Source organism: Lathamus discolor, chromosome 3 (genome assembly GCF_037157495.1).
Source record: "Lathamus discolor isolate bLatDis1 chromosome 3, bLatDis1.hap1, whole genome shotgun sequence".
Lineage (NCBI taxonomy): Eukaryota > Metazoa > Chordata > Aves > Psittaciformes > Psittacidae > Lathamus > Lathamus discolor.
Genome location: NC_088886.1, coordinates 130,767,986 through 130,785,395, shown reverse-complemented (window position 1 = coordinate 130,785,395; position 17,410 = coordinate 130,767,986). Strand labels below are relative to the sequence as shown.

General features: G+C 48.2%; 1 long non-coding RNA gene across 10 annotated transcripts in view; it reads left to right on the top strand.

The window, feature by feature from the left end:
* The window catches only part of LOC136010491 (uncharacterized), a 66,738-nt gene extending 50,404 nt beyond the window's left edge, over positions 1-16,334 (top strand). For 8 of the 10 annotated variants that reach the window (XR_010610896.1, XR_010610898.1, XR_010610899.1 and 5 more), the window contains one exon: positions 377-2,233. This is a non-coding gene — a long non-coding RNA (uncharacterized LOC136010491). Of the gene's footprint in view, positions 1-376; positions 2,234-8,921; positions 12,579-16,253 lie in introns of those variants that run through there. The other 2 variants (XR_010610900.1, XR_010610901.1) reach the window with 2 other exon arrangements.
* The last annotated feature ends 1,076 nt before the right edge of the window (positions 16,335-17,410 follow it).

Genomic DNA, 17,410 nt, shown 5'->3' with positions numbered 1-17,410 from the left:
CAAACCAGCCTCAGACCACAAGTGTCCCCCTTCCAGTCCCCAGTCCTTGAAACAGTTTTTATCTGTTTGTGATCTCAGGTGTCTGTGCACCATTGGTTTTACACCCCAGTATGTACCTGTCTGGGGAACCTCAACAAGTCACAGCCATTGCCAGCTCTTCTGTGAGGGATAGGGGATGGTACCTTCCCTTCAGCTGGCAACCAAAAAAGCCACCTGAGGAGCAGAGGGAGACAGGAAAGAGAGAAGTTAGATGTACCAATCTTAGTCCATGCAACTGCTGATGAAGCCTGTGCTCTGTCCAAAGATATATCCTAATGCCTTCCATTCAATTTGCACATAGTTTCTTTATGCTTTGCTTAGTATCCTTGACACAAAGGCAATTGGTTTCTCCTCTCCTCTGGGCATCATGTGGGATCCAAGTGCCTCCAGCCCCCTGCGGAGCTGCATCAGCTACCAGTTGTTCTGGCAGCCCAGAAGAAAGGAGCGGACCTGGGACTATCACTCTCACCTGGCCAGTTTCAGGACAGGGGTCCCTTTACCCCACAGACAGATGAGAAATGAACTTCTCCAACTGCACATTGGCGAGCTCCGAAGTGGCAAGGAGCGCTTAATATACCTTGCAGATAGGAACCAAGCCACACTCTTCCTCACACTTCTTTGTCTTGGAGTCTTGCAAAAATGAATAGTAGTCATTGTACTCACATACCATGGTGGCAGGTAAGCCCAGGCCACTTACTAGGGATTCAGTGAGCCCAGACTCAGCAAGGAAGGTCTGCAGTCAGCTGGGTTATAAATAGAGTCTGGCTAACCAGGCCAAGAAATTAAAGGTGTTTTGACATGGTCACTACAGCAACTGTCACCATCTAGGTAAAACTGTCAGCTGCAGGAGACCTGTTCCTAACCCATGCCCCTCAAGATCAAGAGTGGTCCCAGGTCCCAGGAGGACTGGGTGGCTTGGAGGAGAGCCCTGCCCATGTACCGAGCCGTGAAGAGCACTATAAAAGTCTTTGCTGCTCACACCTGGCCCTGTGCCCAGTGCATATGCGAGTCAGGAAGATGGAAGGCAGGGCTCTTCACCAGATTCTTGTACAGCATGCGGCCACAGCTCAGCAAACTCCAACATCACCACCGGCCCTGGGTGCACTGTCCTTCTGCAGCACTAGCATAAATGGGATGGCTGATTTACTATGCAGGAGAGATTTCCAGTCTTGGCTGGATGTTCCCGATCCACAATGACCTTTGATCCAACAGTGAATGGTGTTAACCTCAACTTTCTGTGTTTGGGCTCCCTGCCCAGCTTTATGGTTAAGCATTACAGCAATGCCTTTCCCGTTGCCCATTTTCTCTCTTGGAAACAAAGATCGCAATTCTGCAGTGCTGCAGTTAGACCAGTTTAACCTTTCCCTGTCATGTGGATGCCCAGACAAGTCTGAGTGGGCTCAGTGAAGACGAGCAGTGTCCTCACACCATGGAGACAGACAATCTTGCTGCTTGCCTGCACCCTTACAAACTACCTCCTCAAGGCTTGCTCTCCAGCTGTACCTGCACCCACAGTCAAGGGCAATTTTATGTTTTTCCTCCAACTCATGCCCACACTGACCATCCACACTGCAAACCCCACTCCTCAACCCTGAATGACCCATTCAGCCAGCCCTAGTGATCTCTGGTTAAGACCTGGCTCACTCCGCACTGACCTTCAGAGCCACCTCCCTCTGCTTTGCTGTGGCTTTAGAAATCACTTGAGCATGAAAGCCCTGAGCACAGGAAGTCCACCAGGGCAATCCTGCCTCAAAATCTCACGTTCCTCGTCTCTTACTGCTACTGCAACCCCTTTCTGCTGAACCATCCTATTGGGGCTATGTACCTCAGTCCTACAAAAAACAGGGCATCTAATTCTGTGTGTCCATGCCCTCCCTCTCAGGTAGGATGATAGGCCTGGTCCTGGGTTTTTTTCAGCTTTTTTTGCTCAATGGATGTCTTTCACCAGGCATATGGGACACAGAGTTCTGGACTTGCTTAAGGCTGATATTTCTGCTTTGCAGGTAAAAGCAGCAGTAAGTGGTGGCTCTATTACTGCTCCTAAACCTTAGCTACAAAATAGTCACAAGGCCGAGCACAACTAGTCAAAGCATTGAGCAAATGTAGAAGTGTTTCAATATGATTTCTGTGTAGTAGGATTGCAATGGGATTTCCAGTATAATGTGTGTAGGAATTAAAAGCTCTGTTTCTAACATATTCCTTCAGTTTTCTAAAGCACATTTTTATTGGCATTATTTTGGAAGTATTTTTCTCCCTGTGTATGAAGCCTCTTCAGTCAACTTTGGTTACAGATATGAGTTTTAAAACTGGGGTGAAATATGATGGAAAACAGAGTATGTTTCTATTGGTGGCAATTCTTCATGCAGATTTGACCTCTGGGGGAAGAAGAAGGTTGTTTTGTAACCAAAAAATTCTCTTGCAAAAAATGTTTCCCTGGTAACTGAAGCTATCGAGAGCAGCCTTATGCTACCCATTAAAGGGAATCTGACTCTAGAGAGAAAGAGATGGACCCTGGAGAGCTGGCTGGTGAGGGCTGAGAGGGGCTTGGGATGTTGGAGATGCTTATGTAGGGTTGGGGGAGGAAAAAATTGAGATGAGGAGGCCAAGGGTAGTGAGTGCAGGATGAGACCCACAGGGGCACAGGGGCTTTGAAAGACTCATAGGGGCAGAGAGGATGAGGGAAGCAGCAAAACTGCTTGGTGGGGTTTAGCAGCATCAGTAACACATGGAGGGTCTCCTGCAATGCCTTCCCCAGGAAGCATCACTTACCAAAAAGTGGTGTTTTGAGACTCCCTCCCTGCAAGTCCCTTCTGCACCTTGCTGCAGTAAAGATCCTCTTCCCAGCATCCCCTTTCCTTACCCCCTAACCATAGCTGTCCCACACTAGCCTTCAGCCCCACCTTCTTGGTCTCATCAGCCTGCACCTCACCAGTAATGAGGGGGCTGCGTTGTCTGCCTTTCCTGCGCTCCCACACTTCCCTCTGGAACCCAGCAACAAGTTTAATAGGAAAAATACAAGGCTGACTTGGAGGCGAGGCAAGGGGAGCCTGTGCCAGCTGACACCATGATCGATTACCTGGAACTCCACCTGACACTGAAATTAGGGGTTTTTAATGATAGGCCGACTCTCCCTGGATGTGAAATTCAAATGATCTCCAAAGCTTCCCTGCGACCATCACTCGCTGCACGCAGTGGTACACGCCACATGCAGGTACTTTGTCTCTGTCACTGCTGAAAGGACATTGTTATTACCAACAACTCTTTGTATTAACCAGTCTCCTACCTAATAGACAACACTTTACGTTCTGCACCGTTACCCAGTCAGGGCTGCTGTGTGCCTGAGAGACACATGCTTCCCCCTGGCTCCCCTGGGGCAATGGAAAGCCGGTGCTTAAAAAGAGACACCAAAATGGGGGATGCACACACATCTTGCTCCTCCTGCCACCCCCCGGCTCTCATGTTGGGGCGTGATTTTCCTTGGCACTGCCTGTCTCAGCTGCAGACCTCTAGTACATACCTGGGGGACAGGGGTTGTACATACTGGGATGTGCCCAGGTGCCTGGCAAGTAGGCAGTTTCCCAAGTTTCCTTCAGATGAAGGAGGGGAGTTTCTCCCCCCACTGACATCTTTCTCATCCTAGGGCAAAACTGGGGGAGACAATGCTCCAGGCAGGTTTCCTGCTTGGTGAGGCATCAAGGAAGTGCCTGCTGGGCTGGTACCCTCCTGTGCCTGGACAGGATGGAAGAAAAGCCACCTCCTCCAAAGGGTCCACACTGTTGCTAAGCCCTGGTGTAACTCAAAGCATTTGCACCTGTATAGATGGGTTGTCGCTGCTGGTGGAGGTTTTCTCACAAGATATGGTCCCCACCTTTCTTCCACCATCTCTTGACCAATTTTGCCTTACCCTCAAGTAGGCAGAGGGAAAGGTGACCAGTGTGATTGGGAGAGGAGACCAGGGGCTGTTCTGTAGCCATTGCCTGGGCATACTGGCTGTCTTTTCTCGTGGGAGATGACAAGCAGAAGGAGCAGTTTTTTCTTCCTGCTGTGCAAGGAGGGAAAGGAAGAGATGAAAAAAAAAAAAAGGGACAAAAAAGTTTGAAATAATGTCAATTATTTCAGATATTTACAGCAGAGAAAGTAGTAGCCTATAAACCACCATGCAATAACTGAGATTTCCTGCATCTCATTGCTATACTAAATGAAGATATGGAAAACTGCATGCAGGGAAGTTTTCCTAACGCAGACAGTGCTAGTGTTACGGAGTCCTGTAACAGCACTGGGGAAGGCATCACCACCAAAGGGAGCCTTTGGCAGTACCATACAGTGCCAGCAGGAGGGAACACGGTTTCTGAGTGGTGGTGAGGCTGGCGGTAAAAGGGAAAGGTGCTGCCTCCAAAAATGTCCATTGCAAATTCAGACTTCCCCCCATAAGAGGCATTGTGAGGAGGATTAGGGGGTACACCAACTGTTTCCAGCTCCAGCAGGAATTGTTGTAGGCTGTGTTGGATGAGAAAAGCTGGCACATGTTGTCCTGGGCAGGATTGCAGGAAGCTGTAAATCAGACCTTCTGGTTTGCCTTACTTACCGAGTGAAACCCGGGGTGTTGGCACTGACATGTTTCACAGGCTGACCACTGGAGTGCCCATTTCTTTCTCTAATTAGGTACCAGTGCTGGCATGTTTAACAGTCTCGGTTTCCTCCCGGTTGAGGGAGATGCTTCTTGTCTTTGATAACATGTGGGCATCTTTGACGAGGAGCTGCCACATGAGTTGCATGGGTAAATCACATATTCTCTCTGTTCCTCAACTTTCCCTCTCCAATTTACGTATATTGTTGAAGGTTGCCTTTCATTCGGTGAATGCTCAGCACCAAACACGCCATGGCTTCAATTTCAGCTGCCCTCTTTGGGCACCTTTGGGGCATGTATTGAAGCAACTCAGGCACCTTTGGTCTGGGAGGAAGGCAGTGACAGAGCTTGTGTTTGTTTTTCAAGGTCATGTGGTGGTAGGAGAGGTGTTGGGAGGGCAGTGCTATACTTCTCTGGTGCATGGGATACATTTGCCCTCTACTACCCGCAGACAGTTCAGTACAGCAACTGGTGCCCTCGGTAGCCCTTGCTTATTGTCCTCCAAGCGAGATCCCTGTCGGAGCTGAGCAGAAAGGGGACGCATGCGGACAATGTTCCCGGCTTTCCTCCATCGCCCGGTGAGCAGCCCCTAATCTGAGGGGCGTGCCGGTATTAATGCCTTTAATAACGACGGATCAGATTGTATGAAGAGTTTTAATTGATGTCTATATCCCTGGAAACATAAAAACAGCCATGCAAACGTCTTACCACTATTATTTTATCAAAGGTTTTGACGTGGCTGCTGCATAGGAGATGTCAGGGAAAAAATTCATGTCTGCAAGGCACAAACAGGCGAAGTAATGGGATATAAATCAAAAACAGTGAAAGGGGAAAGTGGTTAGTCACAAGATCATAGAGTTTTCACTACAAGGGAGAGCAGTGAATTCTCAATACAAGCAGCAGAATTCCTTCATTCTCTGGTGCTGTCAACCCTTTCTTCCCTCCTGGTCCCCAACATTCACACACCCTCTGGCCCCAGGAAACACTGTCCTGGGCAAGGGCTGGCCATCTCAGAGGTGCTTGTCTGGTCAGGTTGGTACAAGACATTTCTCTTCCTTGTTCCCTCCTAGTTGAACAGAAGGCATGGGAACTTAGCCCAAAAGCAGGTTTGCAAATAGTAACCCCTTCTCTTTGGCTCGTCAAGAATGTAATTAACCCTTTAGCAGGTCTGCCTAGCTCACATCACTCGGGGATCTACAAACACACTCATAAGTATAGTTTCCAACACGAGGGTGACAAACTGAGGTGTGGGAAACAAAAGGGGCTGATAGGTTTACTCTGGTGGCAAAGAAGAGGAAAGAAAGCATTAATTCCGTTCAGTTTATTTGCCCTGGAGTAACTGGGACACCACCATGCTACACCAGCAGATCAGTTGCAGACCTGCTGCTTCTCAGTGTCTGGCTCTGACCTTCAGGGCATATGGATGAGTGGGATCCTGTTTATGGCTCATGACGGTGTTTGACCATATCATCCCCTTTCCACAGCCAGAGCCCCACAGAACTCAGCCAGTGGGCCAAGGCAAGCAAGAATCTTTTGCGAGACCCTTGTAAGTTGATCCTGCACTGATGCCTTTCTCCTAGCCACAGTGTCCCACGTTGTTATGTGGTGGGAAGATGTTCATACTGGCCAACAGCTGAGAAGGCATAAGTATAGTTTGAGACGTGACTGCCTTTTCCAAGGCATTGCTGAGAGGAAGCTTGCAGCATGGCTTCCTTGTCCATTTGCTTGGGTTGAAAGCATAAAAACATGAAGAGGGGGGTAAGGTGGAGGGGGGAGAGGATGAAAAGGAGTAAAAACTGGTGGATAAAAAGAAATTTGAAAAAAAGTAAGTGAAATATTCAAACTGGAAAGTGATATTACAGAAAACTGCAGGGAACACGCTTGAGCGCATTCAAATTTATTCAAACTCTGCGTCTGACATTGATGAATGCAACAGCTTTTTCCACAATATGTAGAGCGCACAGGGCATTTAGGATTGCAGCATCCCTTTCACTGCAGCTGTCTGGGGGCCTATTCTGAGCACTGTGGAGACCCCTACTCCGGGCCCAGGCATGCCCCCTTAAAGAAGAGGCCAGGAAGCCATTTGGGAAGGAAGAGAAAAACAAACAAAAAAGCAGGATTTCAGCAAAAGATCAGGGAGAAGAGATTTTAAGGCTAATCCAACCTTACTGTGCATGAAGTCTTTATCTTTGCGGCAGGACCCAGTTTCTCCTCTTGCACTGGTGAAAAGTCCTTCCCAGTATGCATGCTTCTGTAGGGGGGAGGGTTGTATCGCAATGCACAGACAAGTCATTGCCTTTGTGTAGGTCCTATTGAAACATTGCCTTCCTTCCTGCCAACAAGACTCAGTGCAAATCTGCTTTGCAAAGAGGGACTTCCAAGGTCCTGTTCTCTGCCTCTTGCAACTCTGGCCCAACATAAGACCATGAACTAGTCATCTTCCTGCAGGGAGCACTCTTGCACCCTCTTTACACACCACAGTGGCAGGCTGGCACCCCAAGCAATGACTTCCACACTTTCCTCCAGTTTCTTCTCCCCTTGCCTTGGAAACGTAACAGCTCTTAGGAATAACAGGATGCAGAAGAGCTTGAGCCAACAACCACCTGTGACTGTTTATCTATAGATTTCGTGCTTGCAGGGTTTTTTGGGAAGAGGATGGATGGAGCTGTCTTTCCAATGGATGCTCATGGAAAGAGGTGCAAACCCACCAGTGTGCCAAGTAGGCACTGAACTCCAACTTTCTCTCCCACTGCTGCATCTGGACAGTGCGCATCCATGCAGGCTGACAGCACAGCAAGAATTTCCCTGCGTATGCCTTGTGACACTGGAGCTGTTAGGAAGCTGGGAGGCAGCCTCGGAGTCCTGGCACCCTCAGCTGTATGTAGCCACTCATGGAGAGGGTAGGATTCTTTCCTTCCTAGTTCTCTGCCCATGGATACTTGAGACAACCTCTGATACTTTTAGATTTCTTTTGCTGTGTCCAAGGCTTTTATACCTTTGTGTTAGAAAGGGTCTGATGTCTAGGGCATGGGAGACCTGAGCTCAACTCCCATGTCCACAGCAAACTCCCAGTGTGGTTTGGGTCAGATCAGATCAGCATTGTAGGCTGAATTCCCTACATGTGATGTAAGAACAAATGTAGCGGCCTGGTGTGATTTTTTTTTAAACAAGAGATGTTTTTACAGTGCCATCACTGCAGGCTGTCACATTTTACACACTGTCTTTCTGCCACTATACTATATATAGCACTTAAAATTTCTGATTTCAACTGCTTTGCCTTTCCTTTCCTTCCCAATCCTTGTCTCTCCTATGCTACTGTGGATCCATCTTTTGCTCCAAATGTATCTGTGTTTGGCACACAGATATTTGGCTGCTGATCCTCCATGATTCCAGTGGGGAGCTGTGAAATGGGTTTTCCTCCTGATTGCTTTCCAGGACTCTTCTGTTTGCTGTCTAAAAGGGCAATCCATGCAAATCCAGCTCAGGTCAAGTGGTCTGCTTGCCAGGGCAGCCATGTGGGAGGGGCTTAAGTGTCTCACTTTGTGGGGCAGCACCAAATGGCAGGGCCCATCCTGGTGTGTGCTGAGATGCCACTGTCCCCAAGAGCCACAGCTGGATATACCTGGAGACAGTAGGAGCAAGACCAGAGCCCCGCCAGTGTTCAGTACATGGGGTTCTTACATGGGCCCTGTTGTAGAGATGGGCTGGATAGGAAGGGTGGTGGTGGAGCTGTGCTTTGGGAACAGGGGCATGACAGCTTTCAAAGAGGGACCCTAGGACATGAAAGGTAACAGATGAGTCCAAATTTGAACTGATTTCCCCAAGCTCAGGTTTTCTTTGGACATGGCTTCTATCAAGTACCATTTCTAAGTCTTTAGGAAGACCTTTGGTGTTTGTTCAGGGTGGTCTCAGAAAGACACTTAGGCCAAGGCTGGACCGTCAAACTGACTGACCAATAAGTAAGAAGCAAGAAAGTCCACTCTGTCCCAGCAGTAGGAGATCCTCGTAACATCTCCCTTGGGATGGCCTTGGGAAATGTACAAGCTGCCTTGCCCTGTGTCATGGAAAGGACAGCATCAGAGGCCGCCTCTCCCCACTCCAGCACTGAGCTGCCCACAGATGGGCTGGGAAGGCGCTGCTGTCCCAGCATCCTGCTCATGAGGCCCAATAAATGCTTTGGGAAGGGGATGTGTGCTGTGGCCTGGCAGAGGAACTGAGAGCTTCTCCATCTCACTCTCTCTCTTTTTCTCTTTAGATCGTCGTCATGGTGTAAACAAACAAGCTAAACTCTATGAGATTTACAGTGCCCAGCTTCGGTGGCTTCCAGTGCGGCGCAGTGAGATATTTCTGTACAGGCAGGCTAAGCACTTTCCATTTTATACCTCAGCGGCTTTATAGCATCTTAAGGATTTCTGTGCATGCCTGGCTTCACTCAGAGGGAAAAAAATCAAGCTTGTAAATAAATACTAAATATATATGAACAAAAAAGACAGAAGGGAAGAGAGAGAGACACACACACACGCACACACACACTTACCCGCACTGGCAGAGGGAAGCAGAGAGGGGATGCAGAGATAGAGGGGGCTGAATGGGAGATTCAGAGACAAGAGATAAAAAAGGAAGAGCCAGCTGAGCAGCAAGCTGAGGACGGGCTCTCCTCCACCACAGCCAGATGGAAAGAAAATAAGCCAGAGTGAGCAGCTTTCTGGCAATTTGGGGAATATTAATATCCCATCGGGTCAGGTTAATGGCTGTGCCTGAGGTTAAGCTGAAATGGCAAGGGAAGGTGCTCTGCTCCATTACTGGCCCCTCAGCCTGAATTCAGACACCCTATGGGATGTCACCTGGGTCCTCTGCCCCCTCCTTATTCTGCCTCTCTGCCATTTGACCCATACTCCCCACATCCAGGTCTGTGCCTGACCCCAAAGCAGCATTGAGCTCCCAGGAGCAGGAACTGCCCCTGGCTCTGCAGGGCTCTGGCGCCAGCAGCTCCCAGGCTGAGCCACTGTTCTGCACCCAGGAATCAGAGTGGCAGTTTTCTTTCCTCCCATTTTGATGAATAAACAGGTTTTTTCTCTCCAACTCCACCACTTCTCTCATGGTCACAGGAGGACAGAAATACAACCTGTGGCCTGAAGCAGGACCCCAGTATCTGGTATCCCCAGACTCCCACTATATATCTTTGCTGTCTCTGGTATCAGCAGCCTTTTCCTTGGACTGTTGCTGCTCAGCAAGCTCTTAGAGCTGTGAGGAAAGATTTCTGTGCTTTGTGTTTTGTTTTGATGTTGACAAAATGTGTAATTCCCAGTCAGGATCCTTCACCTGCGCCTGTAGTATGGAAAACGTGTCCAAGGGCCATCTGCACATGGCAGCACACAGCAGAAGGGCAGGTTTCCCATAGATTCCTTCCTCACTCACAGAACTTATCACCAGCTCCACAGCTCTGTCCCATGAAGGTAAATCTCCTCTGTGCTTTCCAGTGCCAGATCTTGCCACACCATACTGTCCCACTTATAGGGATGAGGCAAGGAAAGGAGGAAGTGACTTGACAGTGGCAACAAGTCGGTGCCAGAGGTGGGAGCTAAAGTTTGATTTCTGTAGACCTGCTAATCTGTCATCCACACCACACCACACCACATAGCATGTGAAACACAAGTTGACAGCTAGCAGGTTTAATAGAGCTGTTGCAGTTCTGTGTGGCTAATGGCAGCCTGCATCCAGATCTGAATATAGTCACCTCGCAGCCTGGCTAAGCTGAGCTGGGAAAGTCTTGGGAATAAGGACTGTTTTCTTCATACAAACAAGACCAGTGTGGAGATAGGATGTCTTTGCTGTGGCTTTCCCTTCACCACTGTCTTGTGTGGTTTTCCTTTCCTTTACTCCTGGCACACACTGACCTTGCCTGATGGGGCTGGGCTAGCTTATTACAGCAAGAGGTCTGCATGCCCTAACTTTTAACCAGGCTGCTGTTAATGTGAGCATCCATTACAGATCAAACAGATATGTTTGGGTAGCAAAAACCTCTGCCCTTATTACACAGTGGTGCATACAGCCCCATTGGCATGATGCAGAGGTGACACTGATGCCAAGCAGTCCACACTTCCTCAGGGAAAAGGCTACACACCAAGTGACAAATGTGGGCAAACCCCTGCAGCTCCCTAGCTTCCCCTCTAATGGCCCGCACCGTGACATGCTGTTTGTGAGGCTACCTGAAGTAGCTGGGCCCAGTTTTAGTCTTCCCATGGAGTGAGAATGCCCATGCATGGCTCTGCTGGAGGAGCAATCACAGGCTTGAGCGTGGCTGGCTCCATCTCCAGGTGTGAGCCAGCCCTGCTCCGCTCCCAATGCTGGCCCTTGCTGCTGGCCTCCGGCCTGGAGCAGAGGGGCTCCGAGCCTGGCAGAAGGGACAGTCTCCCCTTGGGTCGCTGACAGTTTCTCACCATTCTCTCCATGCCCGGGACTCGCTTCCCCTTCTCAGATATTAAGTATTCAAACCTCATTTACATCCTTATTTTTCAATTTGCTGCCACAGTAGTTTAATTTATTCTATATAATTTCTTTTTCTGAGGGGACATTAATCATTGCCCTGTGCTTTTTGGCGCCTGTGGGATATGTGTGTGTGTTTTTTTTTTTTTTAAATCAATAAAATAAAGCAACCTTCCTTCCCTCTACCCACCCCCACCCTCCTTCCCACCCCCATCGTGCCCCTTTGCCGGAGGAGAGAAATATCATTTCTCTCACCGTTTTTTTACCCCCATTGTTTCATTCGTTTTCAGCCCAAACAGATTAACTTGTCCTTTTTATTTCTGATGAAATGCAGTGTGAATTGGGTGGCTGGGAGGGGAGAGCTCCTGTCTGGGGCTGCCCGCTGTGTCACTCGAAGGGCGGGTTTAGGATGACGTCCTTGCTGAACTGCTGAAGCCCAAGAGCCATTGGAGAGGGAAACTTTGCATTCCCAAAGCCAGGCTTTGGAAATGAAGAGCCCACTCATGGTGTACGGGTGACCAGTGGCCTAGGGAGGGTGCAAAAGCAGCCAACACCATGAGCTGCAAACATGCAGCTATGAAGACAGGGCAATGCCTACTATTAGACTTTAAAAGGAAAAAAAGGAGAAAACCATGGGGAAGAAAGAATAGAGTTTGAAGGAGGGGGAGAGAAAAGCATGAAAAAGAAAATAATTTGGGAAAAAAGAGAAAGACCAGAGTGCCCAAAGCTTAATGGCTTTTCCATTGTACCCTAGCTGATTCAAACACAAGAAAGAGTAGTTTCTGCTCTGGGTTTAGCCCAGTGTGTAGCTACTGGGGCAAAGGCTGCTCCCCCATGGGGTGCTGCAGCATTGTGAGGGCTGTGGGCAGGGACCGCCTGGCTGCCCTGCTGCATGGCACAGGGCTCCCACTGGGCACAGTATCATGGGCTCCCCTGCCATGGGCTCCAGGATTTTTTGGCTGTTATAGCCGCTTTCTTTTGTTGTTATGTAATCTCTGATAATGAAAGTCCAGTTCTGAGAGGATGCTTAATGCGGTATTAGTCAGTTGAAATATAAGTGTAAATTACATGCCTGCAGCTAGAAAAAAATGGTTACAGCGGAAAACATCCCTCTTTAGTAGCATACTATAATCAAGAGAGCTGATAAAAAAAAGAATTGATGTACCAGTTTTTCACTGGAAAATGCAGAATCCTCCAAATTGAACCATTTTCTGGAAATGTTAAATGTTGACTGGAATTTTTGGCAGAGATCTGAACTGACCCAAAATGCAATGGATTATTTGTTTTTTGCCTTTCTCATTATATTTATAAGACATTTTATGTTTTCAATGTTATCAAAACATAAAGTTTAACACAATTTTCATGCGTCTGCATTGAATTTGTTTCAGAATTAACATTCTGTTCTAGTCCATCCTGTCCACTTCATTTTTCATTACACTTCATGATGAAAATAAATGTAGAAATAACAGAATTTCCTGTAGGCTGGATTTTCTATTTTCTAGCCATTTCTAGAGGTTAGCAATGCTAGGAGGCAATGGAACATTTTCTCCAACTTTATGAAAAGACAGAGGATGTTACTTGGAAAATATTTATTTATATAAAAAAGGTTTTTTATTATCGTAGAAAAAACAAAGTTCTCAGCCACCTTCAATGTCTGACAGTGTTGGACATTATGGGTTTTGTCTACACTGATGTCTAGAGCCACCCATGTAGTGAAGGGAACTGTGATGTAAGTGTGTGGCTCCAGTCACATCATTTGGCAGACTGCAATCACTGGTGATGATGGAAGGAGGGGAGAGGCTGAACCCCTCATTCTCCCCCAGAATAGGCTTTGCTGACCGAAGTACACACATCTCTGGGAGCTGTGTCTGTGTTATTCATTAGTTGCTAGTGTTGTTTTGATAATTTCTATATAAAGCGTTTGAAAGGTTTGTATTGGAGTACATGGGAGTGGTTTGGACATACTGTAACAAAGAAAAAATTAATTCATCCTTGGCTTGCAAAATGCGTGAACTCCATCACCCAGCCATGAGCAACCTTGCTCTAAGGAACATCGCAGCAAGTCCAGAACTAGTCTTGATTCAGCTTGGGATGCTGGGATACGGTATCAGAGATGGGCACCTTCCAGCTAAGGTGTGCACCGACCCCATGGGAGGCACAGAGTGTGTGAGCTGGTTTCTGCTGTGTGTGCAATGGCTCCATTCCAAACTGCAGTTCCTCCTGGGGGTGTCACTGGAAGAGCAGTGTGTAAATGACTGCAGGCTTGGCTCTGCTGTGTCCTGTGCTCCCTGGGAGTGTGAGTGCTTCCAGTCATGGACCATGAACTTGCAAACACTCTCATAGCCCTGTTCCTGCAATTTGGATGGGGCTTGGCTTTCTGTCACCCAGACTGGAAGCAGACCTTTTGCAGGACATCCACCCCAAACTGTGCAGCATGCCTCAGCCAGGGTGGACACAGCATCTGGCCTCTTCCCTCTGAGGAAGGAACTCAAGAGTTCAGCACTCGCATCTGTGTTGCAAGCATTTTCTGTGCCTCTATAGCTGTGCTTATGTTTCTCACCGATGCCTCAGGGAGCACTCTGTGGAGCTGAAATAATGTAAGATCTGTTCTGCTCAGGGTGTTTCACTCCCTGGATGGTAGGAATGCTACAGGAAGACCAGATCTTGCAGTATTTCAGCCCCATAAGTGGCTCCTTGAGGCAAAAAAAGACCCGTGAAGAAGAAACTCAAACACAAATACCAAGATATTTGGTTTCCCTGTGTGATCTTTCCTCCTCTTCTGCCATTCATGTATTCACTGGTACCCATGCAAAAAGAAAGAACCACTCCACTCGCAAAGCAAATCTATTTGAAGTGCATGCTACAGAGTACAGCTTATGGTTTCATAAATACTTCCACATAAGATATACAGCAGAGGGATGGGACAAAACAAAATATCTGTATTTTAAACAGAATTTGTCCATGATCTGCCATAAGATACATGCAGACTGGGTCCTGAATACAGGGTCTCATAGACAAAATGCTACTCCATGTGTGTTCAGACACAGAACTGCCACAGGGCATCTCCACATGTGTCCTGAACTGCAGCCGCAAGCATGGCAAAACCAGACCGAAGTAATGCCAAAAGCGGAGGGATTCGGATACGTATGTGTTGGAGTGTGCCTTGAATGTGCACAGAGACATAATGAAATGTGTGATAGTCATGACATACAGGACACACGTGTGCCAAAAATCATATGTGCACGTCTGTTCTGCTGAGCAGAGGAGGGAGTAGCCTGCAGGGAAGCTGGAGGCCAAGATTTGCAAAGCTAGTTAATGCTAAGTTCAGAATTTGCAACTTTTATCAGAAAAAAAACCCAAAACACAACAACTTGTTGCTTCTGTTCTGCTCTAGAGCTGCCTGTGACAGCTCGGCTGCATTTGGTACAGTCAGAGCAGTAAAAACAGGTGGAGGTGGGGTGATGTCAGTAGGTCAGTTGTTGTGTACAAGGTAAACCCAAATCACACTGTTCTCAATATCATGGACTGTTTTTCTGGAATTTGCTTCCATGTAACTGGCTGGATGGAGTAAAGCACAGCAGGGACTTTGAGGTGGGAAGGGGACACCAGTGGAGAGTCGAGCTTTGAGCATATATCTAGGAAATAGAATCATAGAATCATAGAATAGTTAGGGTTGGAAAGGACCTCAGGATCATCTAGTTCCAACCCCCTGCCATGGGCAGGGACACCTCACACTAAACCATGTCACCCAAGGCTCTGTCCAACCTGGCCTTGAACACTGGCAGGGATGAAGCACTCACAACTTCCCTGGGCAACCCATTCCAGTGCCTCACCACCCTCACAGTAAAGAACTTCCTCCTTACATCCAATCTAAACTTCCCCTGTTTAAGTTCTTCCATGGACATCTCTGAGAAAACAAGTGCTTGTTCGGGGTTGGGGAGGGACTGGACCTCCAATGAAAAGACAAAATTGGTGGAAAGTGCTGGAAAACCAGACACCTTTCTTTGGAAAACCCAAAACTTCTGTTCTCAGGGATGGCTGGATTTCTGTCTGCTAGTTTGGCATACAGTGGGCAGGCAAATAACAAATTGTCTCACAGCTGGAGTGTGGAGCTGATTTGAGTGAAGGTCATTGGGCATCAAACAGTGGGGCACAGCTGTCCTTGGCTGTGGGGAGCAGCACACCCTGGGAGGGGAGTCAGGCTTCACCTGAACAGGGCTGAATAAGATGCTCTGGCATCTTGGTGCCTCCTTACAGCTGGGATGGGCAACATGGGTGTATAGGTGACCTTCTGGAAGGAGAAAGAAGGGCTCTGATGGAGAAGCCCTGTGCCAGTCTGTGATGGGGATCTCACCCTCACAGGATGGCAGCATTGGTGCGGCATGGTCCTGTTTGCTTAGGGCTGGGTGCAGCAGGCAGTGATGCTTGCTGCTGCTGTCTGGAGACAACCCTGGAAATTTCCTGGAATTCCAGGTCTGGAGCCAGCCCCTGCTCTGGGGAAGAAGGATACTGCGTCTCAGTCCATAAAGTCCCCAGAATGGGAGGAAGGGGCGAGAGACACACAAAGTCAGTAGTAAAAAGAAATGAAAGTCGGCAGCTTGCCACAACGGAGTGCAGACTCTGCAGAGCTGCCTCTTTTATTGGTGCCCAGACTGGAGGGAGGTTTATGCTCTCAAACAAGCCAAATAGGAAATGGAGTGCCGGCCGGAGCCCTGCGAGCAGCCTGCTGCCCCTGGTGCCAGGAAGGGTGTGAAGCCACCCTGGAATCCACTCTATTCTCTCATCTTTTTCTCCTCCATCGTTCCTTCTTTCCACCCCTGCTTCACTGCCCCTCTTCATCTCTCAATGAATTCCCCTCCCCATGGCCAGGCTTATCCCCTGGTGCTGACTTCCCCAACAGCTCCTGCCATCATCTAATACTGAGAACCCCTTTTGGTGGTGGGGATTGGCCCAGCTTGCCCAAGAGCATCCAGTCTGGGTGTCCTAAAGGTGAATAAGGGTCAGAGAAGGTATCTGTGGCCTTTTCTTTCCATTGCTTTTCTTCTAAGCGAAGGGGAGTGATTTGCATTATATTGACAATGTGCTTTGGGTCTGTCCTCAGGTTTGTGTCATCTTGCTGTTGGGAGAGGAAGGGTGAAACATGGAAGACATGAAGAAACAAAGCAAACAGCAGACATGAAGGTGATGGCATAGAGAGGGGACCCAGACATAAAAGTGATGGCATAGAGAGGGGACCCATTGCCCGAGGACCTGGCACATAATCTAGCATGGCAGGTGCTGGTTAGCAGCTGAGTGCCAGATATGCCATGAAAATACTTTGCACATTTATGCAAAGCTTAAAGTCATAAAGGCATAGGGTGGGGAGAATTGGGTGTTCATTCCTTGGCAAGTTCCCCAAGCCCATGCTGAGCAGGGCATGGAGACTACTGTGATGCTTCAGGATCCAAGTTCAGGCATGTTGAGTCCGTTCTGTGACAACCCAGGTATGTCAGTAAAAGAGCACTAGAGGCTGAAGGTGAGAGATCAGTCACCATCTACTCTGGGGACCTGAGTTCACTCCTGCTCTCCAGCTGACTTTTTTCCATGTCATTTCATTTATCCAATGCCTCAGTTTGCTGACTGCAAAAGCCCAAGGGGATTATGACATCTGTTGTCACATTAAAACACGGTCTTGACTATGAGGAGGTCAGGTATCATGGTGGGAGCTTTTGCAGTCTGAAACACTGATCTCATCCCATGTGGTACTCAACAGCACTGCTTCTTCTGATGGGAAAAGGTCCTGCCAGAGTCAGCTCAGTGCCTATGGAGTGTCTTACATCCAGCATGCAGGAAAGTCATTTGTTCTCTTTCTTTCCTCCAGTTTTGGCTGTTGAAGCAAAACCACATAATAAAGTAAAGAGGGCTTTAATGACAATCTGCCATCATGTTTAATATTCCAGCTTGAGGAATGATCCAGTTATGTACTGGAACCAAGGGAAAGGGTCTCATTACTTCCAGTGGACACTGAATCTGTGTCTTTGCAAAGAGAAGCAAACCTCACAGTGGATGGGGCTGGCTGCTCACCACTGACCCACAAAGAAGGCCATCGCTCCAGCAGCTGATACTGAGCTGTAGATGCGGGGCTTGCTCTCCTGTAGTCACTGTGTCATACAAGACTATGGTGAAGGGAGCACCTGGGAGCTCTAAGTAGTTTTAATGTGTATTTTTCCCCCCTGTAATGCTCAGTAATTCCTCTTCTGCTCAGGGAAAGGTAGAAGA